The sequence below is a fragment of the Lemur catta genome, chromosome 14 (genome assembly GCF_020740605.2).
Source record: "Lemur catta isolate mLemCat1 chromosome 14, mLemCat1.pri, whole genome shotgun sequence".
NCBI lineage: Eukaryota > Metazoa > Chordata > Mammalia > Primates > Lemuridae > Lemur > Lemur catta.
The window spans coordinates 28,575,882-28,588,070 of NC_059141.1; the positions used below are offsets into that span (position 1 = coordinate 28,575,882).

General features: G+C 42.2%; 2 long non-coding RNA genes across 4 annotated transcripts in view; both read left to right on the plus strand.

Moving 5' to 3' along the window:
- The window catches only part of LOC123649630, a 61,591-nt gene extending 51,316 nt beyond the window's left edge, over nt 1–10,275 (plus strand). Inside the window, exon 6 of the long non-coding RNA XR_006739090.1 lies at nt 9,999–10,275. This is a non-coding gene — a long non-coding RNA (uncharacterized LOC123649630). The remainder of the gene's footprint in view (nt 1–9,998) is intronic.
- Nucleotides 10,276–11,674: 1,399 nt separating this feature from the next.
- The window catches only part of LOC123649632, a 42,030-nt gene continuing 41,515 nt past the window's right edge, over nt 11,675–12,189 (plus strand). For all 3 annotated transcript variants that reach the window (XR_006739091.1, XR_006739093.1, XR_006739092.1), the window contains exon 1: nt 11,675–12,092. This is a non-coding gene — a long non-coding RNA (uncharacterized LOC123649632). The remainder of the gene's footprint in view (nt 12,093–12,189) is intronic.

Below are 12,189 nucleotides of genomic sequence, written 5' to 3' on the forward strand. Positions count from 1 at the left end.
CATACCAAGTGTTCCGTAAGCATTAGCTTTTAGTTAAAATGTTTTGGTTAAATGAATATTCTATTTTTATATTATTATAAATATATAAATAATGTTCCCTGCTGATAATTGCTTACTTTTTCTACTTTACAAGTACTTTATTTTCCTGGAGTTAATAATTGTATTTCCACTTGCTTAGTTTTCTGTGTGCGTATTACTAATTCTCAAATCCTCCAAGAGCCTTTCGGTACAAAAACATATCAAATAATCTGGCAGCTCCAATTTTTTTTTTCCTGGGACCTCCTTCCAGGAGCCCTCTATTGGCCTGTGCTCCTGGTCCACTTGCTGTCTTTGCCAGCTGCTCAGCAGTCATCTTGGAACTACCCTCTGTGGTCATCCTCATAATTCCTCTGCTTTTCACCTGTGTTGAATCACATTTTCTCAATCCTATGTCTTCCTATTTCTTCATTTACTCCTTCATTTTACTGAAGTATATCCTGCAGTAACTTCTAAAGAAAGGTTTGTGGAAGATAAAATTTATGACACCTTGGGAGTCTAAAACTGTCTTTTTTCTACCCAGCAGCAGAGTCAGGGAAGAGGACTGGGGACCCCCAGTTTGATATGCGGGCTTTTACATAACCCACTTGTTTAAGACCTGAGCTGTGTGCTGCTCTCTGCTATGCCTTGTGTCCTCAGGCCTGGAATCTTGTCTGGTCAGTTTCTCCAGGGACCGAACACTCATTTCTTGACTAAGATAGTGGTGGAGGGGGTTGTGCTTAGTTGTGTCAAGTAACTGAGGGGACCTAGGGACCTAACTGCTCCATGTAGGGTCCTTTGACCAACACCTGCATTCTTCTGTGGAACTTGGTGAATCAAAATCCGGAGCCTTTCTACGGTTCTGTCTAAAGTTATGATTTACTTCTTTTTAAATTTTTATTTTATCGTGGCAAGAATACTTAATGTGAGATGGACCACTTTAACACATTTTTTAAGTGTACAATACAGTATTGTTAATTATAGGAGCAACATAGCATAGCAGATTTCTACAACTTACTCATCTTATATAATTGAGACTTTGTGCCTGTTGATTAGCAACTCCCTATTTCCTTCTTCTCCCAGCCCTCGGAAACTGCAATTCTACTCTCTGATTATATGAGTTTGGCTATTTTAGATTCCTCATATAAGTGGAATTATGAGTATTTATTTTTCTGTGACTGGCTTATTTCACTTACAATAGTGGCCTCAAGGTTCATCCATGTTGTCACATATGGCAGGATTTCCTTCTTTTTAAAGATTGAATAATACTCCACTGTGTGTATATACCACATTTCTTTTATCCATTCTTCTGTCAATGAGCATTTCAGTTGTTTCCACATATTGGCTACTGTGAATAGTGCTGCAATGAACATTGGAGTGCTGATATCTCTTTAAAATCCTAATTTTAATTATTTTTGGATAATCCCAGAAGTGAGGATTGCTGGATCATATGGTAGTTTTGTTTTTAACTTTTGAGGCTCCATACTGTTTTCCATAGTGGCTGCACCATTTTGCATTTTTACCAGTACTGTACAAGGGTTCCAATTTCTCCACATTCTCATCAACACTTACTGTCTTTTGTTCTTTTGATAATAGCCATTCTAGCAGGTGTGACATTATAGCTCAATGTGGTTTTGATTTGCATTTCCCTGATGATTAGTGATGTTGAGCATCATTTCATGTATCTGTTGGCCATTTGTGTATCTTTTTTTGAGAAATGTCAATTCAAGTCTTTAGCTCATTTTAAAATCAGGTTATTATTTTTATTGATATTAAATTGTAGCAGTTTCTTATATATTTTGGATATTAACCCCTTATTTGATATTTGGCTTGCACATATTTCTCCTATTGTGTAGGCTGCCTTTTTACTCAGTTAATTGTTTCCTTTGTTGTGCAGAAGCCTTTTAGTTTGATGTAGTCCCACTTGTCTATTTTTGCTTTTGTTGCTGGGCTTTTGGTGTTATACCCATGAAATCATGGCCCAGACCAACATCATGAAGTTTTTCCCTGTGTTTTCTTCTAGGAGTTTTATAGTTGTAGTTTACTTTTTGTTTGTTTGCTTGTTTTTTGAGACAAGGTCTCACTCTGTCACCCAGGCTGGAGTACAGTGGCGTCATCATAGCTCACTGGAACCTCCAATGCCTGGGCTTAACAGTGATCCTCCTGCCTCAGCCTCCCGAGTAGCTGGGACCACAGGTGCACCACCATGCCCAGCTAGTGATTTTTAGTTTTTTGCTTTTGATATGTCCTCTGCCAGTCCTTAGGTGGCAGTTTTCTTCACTCTGTTATCAGTTACCGCTCTTATTCTACCCTTACCCTAAGCCCCTTTTTTGAGGTGAACAATTGATAACTTCTTAATCTTATATAAAGTACCGTGCAAATACAACTTTGAGCTCCACCATCCAACCTGCATATTCCATTCCTCCTGAGCCCCTCATATACAAAATTCCTAAACATCTGTCAAACTTTACTGTTACGGCTGAGATTACTCTTGGGTCTGCAGGTGAAAGCAGAACTTGGCAAAGGCCTCTTCTGGTTATATGTCAAAGTGAATTGCCATGTTTCCTTGTCATTTTAAATGTATTTTCTTTCATTTATTCATCTATTCATGCATGTACGCAACACCTGAGTTAAGCTCCTACTATATACCAGCCACTTTGTTGGGGATACAGTCATGAAGAAAACACAGCCCCACCTATAACCTGCATATTACATTATATCAGTGTGGTTTTCATTAGGACTATTGGCAAATGTTTGTTTCTTTTTTCTACCACCTTCCATACACATAGTGAGATTACATTTCTCTGTCCCATTGGCTTTAGGCATGGCCATATGACTTGCTTTAACCAGCAGAGTATGAACAGAAATGGTGTGTGTCAACTTCCAGGCAGATGCTTTAAGAGCCAGTGCATACCTTGGCATGTCACTCTTCCCTCTGCTATAGTTACTTGACAGTATTCTGTATACTGGCTAGTCTATTAATGCATACATTAATGTATGATGATTATGATGACTTGGAACAGAGTTCTCCATAGCATAAATAAGAAGTAAGTCTTCATTACTTTAAGCCACTAAGATTTGAGGGCTGCTAAAGGATCACTAAACAACCCAGCCTACACTGACTGATACAATCAATGTAAGTATAGTCGATCATTAAGGCTCTAGTTTCAGACACATGTAGGTTTAAATCCTGGTTCCTCTATCTACTAAATCTACAAGCTATATGACTTCGGGTAGATTTCCAAACCTCTCTAAACTTTAGTTCTTTCTCTAGAAAATAAGGATAATAATAGCATTGTTGTGAGAATTAAATGGCTAAATGCATGTAAAATAGCACATGGTAAATGCTCAATAAATGATAAATATTATTATTGCTTTCAATCATTAACAACATTTTTAGCCTATTAAACATAGGTGCTCAGGTCATCTGAAGACAGGAAGAATGGGTGTAAGGCAGTGGAGTTAGTGCAGTAGATGGAATACTGTCTTTCAGGAGATGAGAAAAGAGTAAGTTCTTCAAGCTTGTGGTGAAAATAAGTGCACATATGATTATTTTTGTGATAGTGGAAGGAATGAGATCTTTATATTTGGTCTTTAAAAATAGTATCTCTGCTTGTTCATACTCCATTCAGAGTACTAGTCCTTCTTTACTAAACCTCTGTGCTAAAAATATTCCATTCCCATTTGGTACAGTGAAATGTCATATCCCTTAAACACCAACATACCAAATGCTGCTTGCAGATACTCAGCCCACCAAACCCAAGGCAACAGGAAATTGTGATCTTCCTCAGCTTGTTCACTCTGCACATCTCAACAGATTATTCTGAAGAAATGTCTGAATCTTAATTGTTATCTTAGAGCTGTCCTAGAATTATGAAAGTAAAGAACATGTCTACTATAAAGAAGGTGATATTGGGTTAAGATCTCCACACTTTCATGCTGGTCTCTCACCCCCGCCCCCACCATTATAGAATGGACAGAGAGTTATAGAATTTTCAGATGACTTGGTTTAGTTCCAAGATCTTATAGAAAATTGAGTCCCAAAGAAACTTAAATGTAGGATAATACTTAAAACTTCTATGTTCTAGAGCTTTTGGATAACTTTTTCTAACCAAAGGCTTGGTGTTTTTGACATGTCACTGGTCCGTCCAATGTGACTATTTATACCAGAGGCTCCCAAGTCCCACTTAGTGGGCCGGTGGTGGGCTATCAACATCAGAATCACCCAAGGGAGGTTTCAAAATAAAAATCCCTGGATCTCATTCTTTAAAAATTCAGGTGTAGTGGGTTTGAGGTGGGACCTCAGAAATTTGTATATTTAGTTAACTTTCTAGATGATTCTGGGGGGCACCCAGATTGGGAACCATTATTAACAGAAGTCAGTGTTTTATGTTCTATTCTTTTCTACTGAAATTGCCTATGGTAATTTTAGCTACTAACTAGATACCCAGAGGAAAGCTAAGTCAGGAAAAGTCCTGGGCCACTAAGGATGCTCTAGATTTTAATCTGTAAAGCCAACCTCAAGGTGATTAAAGTATGGAGAGAGGGCAGCATTAGCTGTCCTTGCCAGGTAGAGATTGATTTGAAATGGAAGCACTTCCAAGTACAGAATGGAAAGTGATCTAGAAACATTTGGTCTCTCTCCTCCCAGAGATGGGTGGCCACTAAATCAGAATTGGCAGCTTGACTACTCTTGGGAAAACATCATTTTGAAATAAAGGATATCAGTTTAAATATTTTAAAACAGAATATTTGAGGGAACACAATCTAAAACGGCATATAGAAAATCTAACAGTGAACCATCATGAATAATAGACAAAAGATACGAGATACATTTTGTCAAGTTTACAAATAAGAGCCGGAAGGGATCTTTGAAACCTTTTAGTGAAGGGATTGTAGACACATCTGAGGGTGTGGCCCTCCCTTAGCAACTCTGGCTTTCTAAGTAGAGGTTCTCTGTAAAGGCCATAACTCCTACTGATAGTGTTTGTTGTTTTGTCTGTCTGGCATCCTTTCCTTCTTTTTAATAGTACTCCAGTTTTAGTTCGGGGAATCCCTCTTATCTCACTCTCAGTCCATGTAGTTCTCACCCATGGGTTCCAGAGGTGGGCACATGACTCGAACTTGGCCAATAAGAATTCTATCCTCAGCCATAACAGTTGCAACAGGATGGGCACTGGGCCAATGAGCATCAGTCCTGAACTTTCGCAACAACTGCTGGGAAAGAGTCATTCCCAGTCTTCCTGCTGGGCATGGCTAACCCAGCAGGACTAATCGTGGAACTGCTGGTATAATAGCTTTCCTGAGAAAGGAGAGACTGACCTAGGGAAAAGTCAACACAGAGAAAAATAGAGTCAAGAGTCAGAGAATGACAGATTTATGAAAATATCATCTGAGCATCTGGTCCAGGTATTTCTGAAGCTAGATGTACTTTTATGTTTCAACTAGTTTAGTTAGGTTTTGGGAACTTTCAACCAAAAGAATCCTGACCACCGTGACTTCTCAGGGATCAGAGTCTGGGATGAAGAAATGGTCATGTGTTTGGAAAAATCCTGATAATTCTAATACACCCAATGAGAATGGAAAGGGTTTGGAAACAGAAAATGAGAGTCTGCTTTTTCTCACTGGAGCCCTTCTGGCTGAGAATAACTTAAGCTAGTTGAGGAAGCTTAGCCAAGATCACATGGCTAGAATACAGCAAACCTCTTCTGAGCTTGGTTCTGTCTTAGGCAAAAAAAAAAAAAAAAAAAAGCAATATACTTTAACAAAAGCAAAGGCACACATCACTTCTTAATATAACTTTGCTGACAGAGATAATGTGGTAGAATTGATTCATTTTATCATTCAAGGATATCTGACTCTTATTGACACGAAAACCAGACAGAAATTTGAAGACGTATTTTTCACATAATGTTCCCTTCACTGATACAAATATCAACCACATTTCAACAAAAGCAAGTTTTATTAAAACATAGGTAATTTTCTGGAGGTTAAAGTCCCTCAATGTTCCCCGATAAGAATGCAAATGCATGGGCTTATCACAGACCTAATGGTATCTTCCATGTTGGAGCACGAGAGTGCTGCTGGGGTGGTCTGTTCACCTGGCTCTGACCGTCTGTCTGTCCCTCTCTTGGTGGGCTCCACAGCCTCACCTGGGTTTTTGTTCCACCTCTTCTTCTAGGAGTCCACAGACATCCTCAGCTCTCACGGAAAAGGATGTGATGATGTATAAGAGGCTTCTGCCTAGCCCGAGTGACGATGACAGTTCCTATACAACGATGCACCACTTTTGTAATTTGTACCAACTTAGCAGAATGGAATGGTCAGATGCAGGCTCCTCGCTCAGACTTGCTAGCTGTGTGTTCACGGGCAAGTTACTAACCTCATCAGTACAACGGAGGTTTTAAGAGTAACCACCTCCTGGGATACATTTGAGGCTTATACAGTATTTAACCTACAAACCTGTTCTATTACTTTCGTTATTTACATTTTACAGATGAGATTGATTACCTTGCCCAAGGGCATAGAGCTCGAAGAGGCCACACCGAGATGCAAACCCAGGTCTGCCTAACTCTTAAGCACGTGCTGTTACCACTATGCCACTATACTGCCCCAGAGACAGAACCCACTATACAGCCCCAGGACTGACCAACAGGCAAAAATCCCAGAAAACATGGGTCATGATTCACTTCTCCTTTAGACCTCTATAGAACTTACTTTTATCTCTTTTAAGTCAATTTTTTGTATGCTAGCTTTTAGGAATAAGCTCCACCATTTTGTAAATCATTTAAGGGTAAGGACAACTTTTTGTTCATTTTTGTTTTCCTGCTATCATTTACCATACTGCTTTGCACATTCATTAAGCACCTTTGATAAAATTGGGCTTGTTGTGTCCTTAGCCCTACCAAAGCCCTACACTACCAGGGACACTTCAGGTTTCTGTATTAAAGATATTTTATTTAGACTTGTTAAACGTGTATGGGTAGACAGGGCCAAGGGAATGAAGGACAAATGACAGTTGTCCTGGGATCTGGCACTATTAAGAGGACTGATTTCTGGAACATCGCTTTTGCTGGGGATTATTGCTAAAAGCTTTAGCTAGGGAGGATGCTCCCTCTGGGACATCTCTGAGTGGTACGAACCATGTGGTTCCCTCTCTGGGGATAAAAACTTCAAAGGGTGTAGACTTCATAAAAGTGTTAGCATCCAGCTTCCTACCCTTTTTGCTCTCCTTGGATTAATTAAATCAGTTCTCATCCTTTAGTTTTGTGGGCCAGGTTTTAGGTAGAGCTGCAGTGTGTGTGTTTTAATAAAGATTTACTCAGGAAATAAAGTGTGTCTTTCTCACCTTCCAGCTCACCTGGGGTTGCCCCTGGGGAGCCAGGAGCTGGTGCAAGCCTATTCTTTTGGGGTAATCCCTGGCTGGCCAGGATTCTTTGTGGGGCTGGGAACTCCCTGAAAGCTATGCAGACAGGACCACTAAAGCTGCTGGGCCTAAGCTATTTGACTTCCACCAATTTTCTGAACCCCCTACAAAGGAGGACTATTCTAGGAGCTTAAGGGTGGGGTGGATGGAAGAATCACATGTGCCTAAGACACAGTCCTGACCCTCAAGGTTGTGTAATCCAGTGGGAGAGATGGATATATCAACAACTAACCATAACGCAAGGCAGAATGAATTATGAGCCTCTCTCATGGGAAAAGCAATGGGCTGAGAAAGCCAGAGAAAGGAGAAATCACATCTAACTGGTTGGAGGAGAGAGGCGAAGATTTCAAAAGGTAGAAAAGTGGGGAAAAGGCGTTGTAGGTGGTCAGTGCAGCCCGGGCACAGAAGCATGTAAGTGCTTAGATATATAGGGATTGGCCAATTGTGGGGGTCACTGGAGCGTGGGCAAAGGGGAGATGCTGCAGTGGGGGGAGAAGGTGGGCCCGATCTTAAACTCCACCTTCAGGACTTTCCAGGGCCAATTTAGGACTTCCTAAAATGTGGCGTCCCTGGAGGCCCTGACATCCTTGGTAGGAATTATGTTAAAATGCCTGTACACTCCACATTGTGATTGACGTATAAGAGCTGAGTTGAGCTGAGCTGTAATTTGTTCCGTGTACCTCGAGATATGGTCTTAGGACCAAAGCCAGTGCAGGAACGGTTTGGGGTGAGATAAGTACAGACCTTGAGACGTTGCCATGACAACCAAGCATATGATCATTTTTCTAGTAATTTCTTTTTATTTTAATTTCTAAAATATTGGTTCACAACACAATTGGAAATACTTTGGCCCAAAAATACATTGGAGATTTTTAAAAATTTCCATGGTCCAAACAATTTTAGTACATTGGAATTTTTTTTTTTAAGTTGAGAAGCACTGGTCTGGTTGAGATGTTACTTTTTGAAGAAATTTGAGATTGGAGATGACAGAGGAAAGAGTCAGTGAACTTGAAGATAGATCAATAGAAATTATAAGTCTGAACTGCAGAGAGAAAAAAAGATTGAAATATCTAGTATTTCCCATCATATCTACATTATAGTAAATTGTGCCTAGACATTGAGTTAATTGTTAGATAATTTTGTGGCAAGCACGGAAATCTATCCAACCTTACCTAAAACAAAACAAAGTGTGTGTGTGTGTGTGTGTGTGTGTGTGTGTGTGCGTGTGTGTACGTGCGCACGCGTGCGTGTTTGTTATTAGAGGTTTATAGAAGTACATCAAGGGATTCAAGGGCAGGGAGCTGCACCCAATAAAGACCTGGTCCCCTTGCTCCAACTTGGGACAGCTGAGAGGGGACCACCTGCCTCTGAGCTCCCTGCAGGGTTACCTGAGGCTTTGATTAGAATTTCAACATAACTGTCTTCTCCCTCTGCCCAGGGGTTGACCTCAAGAGTGCTCCTTAGTAAATGTTTGTGCATTAACTTCTCAGAATCCGGTTCCCAGGTAGCCTGACCTGGACCATCACCCCTCCCCACCCACCTCTTCCTCCCCCTCCCTCCCTCCTCTCCTTCATCTTTGCTCTCCCTCTTCCCTTTCTTCCTCCCCACTTTCTCTCCTTTCTTCTCTCCCTGTTCTCTCCCTTCCTTTCTCCCTCAGACTATACAGTTTCTGACTTCTTTCTGAGCATGTTTGTCTCTCTCTTCTCACTTTTCTAACCAGTTTCCTCTGATCTTGTGGCACATGGGCCATCGTGGCTGCCCCAAAATGGTGTCCTCAGCTCCTCTGCCATCACTGTGCCGTATGCCATTGGTATCCCATCCAGACACCTTTACTAGTCTGGTGCCCTCGTCTTGCGGCTGCTGTGGGTGTCAGTTAATAACAGCTTCCATGAGTACCTGTCTCTGGAGGACTGTCCTTAGCCAACTGGAACCTTCTCTCCTGGAGATGCCTGACAGGTTATGCCCCGCACTCTTTGGCCAATGATTGTAAGATGAGGGGACACAAAAGTCCACCCACCTTGCCTCAAGGTGGGACATCCTCTGTGGTACAAGTCACACTCTAGAGTTCCCCCATGGGATCAGGATCAGGCTAGACTTTTCCCATTTTTGTGTAGCATCTTCCCCTGCCCTACACAGTCTTTCTCACTCCCTTGCAGGTGTTTCTCTCCCTCAATAAAGCCCTCTGCTTCCAGGGGACATTATTTAAGATCACGGTGCCTGTGGCTAGTTGGCCCAGCCTCTGCTGTCCTAATTCCAAATATCCAGGAGGGAGGACCGCCTTGGCTCAGGCGGAACCCAGCCCCAATTCTGGGATGAATTCCTGGACTTTATTCCAGGTGAGCAGTGGGAATTCGATCCAGGTGTAACCTGTGGCTGGACAGGGGACAGAGTTCAACAGTTTAGAGTAGAAGAGGGGAATAGGGAGAGGGGGCAACTCTCAGAAAAGGCTCGTCAATTCCTGCAAAGTGGGCCCTGCCACATGTCCTCCTCCTCAGTCTTTCTTGAATTTATTTTCTCACTCTGCCTCCTCATTCCTCACCTCTCTCCCCATCAACAGCCCAGGTTCAAATTGGAGGGTGAGTTTTTGAGAGTGGCACTGTGTGATGGAGAGAGGACTGGGTCGAGCATCAGGAAGCCTGGAAGGTGGTCCTGACTCCACCGCTCACTTCACCGCTCTGGGTCTCAGGCTCTAAGGTAAATTACAGAGTCGGTTTGCTAACTTCGATAGTCGATGCTTCTCTGAAAACAAACAGGGTGGAATCCAGGTCTTTAATCTCTGCTCTCCTGAGCTCAGCACGATGCCTGGCACAGAGTAAGAACACTCATAAAGTATTTTTTTTTTTTTTAAAAAGGAACTATTCTCTAAAACTGAAATGACAGTGAATTACATTAAGAATATAAGGTATAGCATGACCCCAAAGGGTGTAATATTCTGAGCGTGGGGCCTGTTGGTGACAGCTATCACTTTGGTGAGTGCTCATTTGCACCAGTCCTGTGTTAAGGACTTCACTGGTGTTGTGTAACAAATCACCCCCAAACTTAGCCATTTAAAATAATTTAAGCAATTTTATTATGCTTATATTATCTATGTCAGGAATTTGGACAGGACCCCACGGAGCTGGCTTTTTTCTGTTCCACAATGTCTGGGGCCTCAGTTGGGAGGACCTAATGTTTGGTAGTCACTTGGCAGCCGGGGCTGGAGTCACCTGGAGCATCTTCACTCACAGACCAGTGGTTAAGGATGGCTGTTGGCAGGGACCTCAGCTGGGGCTGTTACCAAAGCACCTACAAATAGTTTCTCCGTGGGACTCAGGCTTCATCACAGAATGATGGCCCCAAGCTGACAGGACTTTCTATGTAGCTGCTCATCGCTCCAAAAGCAAGTACCCACATTTATAAGGCAGAAGAGAAGTTTCATCGTGTTTATGATCTAGCCTGAGAAGTCAACTGTATTATTTCTACCACATTCTATTACAAGCAAGTCACAAACCCATCCATATCTAAGAATAGATGAATTAGGCTCCACCTCTTGCTAGGGTGGGGGCGAGGTTCTTACAGAACAGGAGGGATGGGAGACGGTGTTGTGGCCATATTTGGAAAATACAATCAGGCACTATCTCATTTAATCCTTCCATTATTCTTGGAGGTCGGTATTATTATCCCTCTTTACAGATGCAGTAACTGAGGCTCGGAGGGGTTAAGTAATTTGCCCCTGGACAAAGCCAGCAAGTACGTAGCAGAGCTGGACTTAAACCTAGTCTGTACAAAGCAGGTGTTCCTCAACAGCCCATGATGCCACTTATAGGAAAAGGGAACTGAAAAAAGTAAAAGACATCCCAAGGCCAGTTCTTCCTATGTGCAGGATTGGGAGTAGGTAAGAATTGTTTTCTCCCCTGTCTTTGATGTCAGAGTTAATCTTTGCTGTCTGGGTAAAGGAATCTGGTTTTTGTGCATAACTCCCCAGAGTGTTGCTTCCCAGAGACTATGTAAGTATTGCATGTACCTTTGATGCCTCAAGTCTGCCAGGAAGGCCCTGGGCAGAGGGGCTGCTGTCTGCCCGCCCCCAGCCCAGTCGTATGGCGAAAGAGTGTGGGGAGCCATCAGCAGGAGCAAGCTCTGATCCTTTCTGTGAAGGCAGCACACAGAACCTGTTTGTGCCAGAAATATTTTCTCTGCCATGATCCTCTTTTAAAGTAGCCTCTTCCCTTTAACTTCAAATAAGGACCACATCATTCAGGAAGTCATCTTTGATACTCCCATGATACTTACCATCTGGACTGTTTAGATGGTACTTGGCACTCACGGCTTGCTCTGTAGGTTTTTGTGTTCTAAACCCACAGTTGGTCTTCTGGGGTCCTGGAGGGGAGGGCAAAGACCATGCTACTCTTCTTCAAATCTCCCACTCTCCGCCCCCACTCCCCCCGCAACAATACACCATTCTTAGTAGGTAGTCAATAAATACTGACTGATTGGGTCAAAAGGCCTCAGAAAGTTTATTATTATATTATGACAGGAGGATATGTGCTTCTTCAAAAGCATTTTTTGAGAGCCTACTATATCACAGGCATTGTGCTGGGTGCTGACAACCCATGTGATCCAGGAGCAAGGATTTAGAAAATCAAACGTAAGCCTTTTGGACACTCTGCAGCAGGTAAATAACATCACAATTGGTATTCAGAAGCGAAGCATCCTTGGTCCTTGTTAAGAGGCCTTCATAACAGGCCCATCTGGGGCAAGTGCTATAAGGT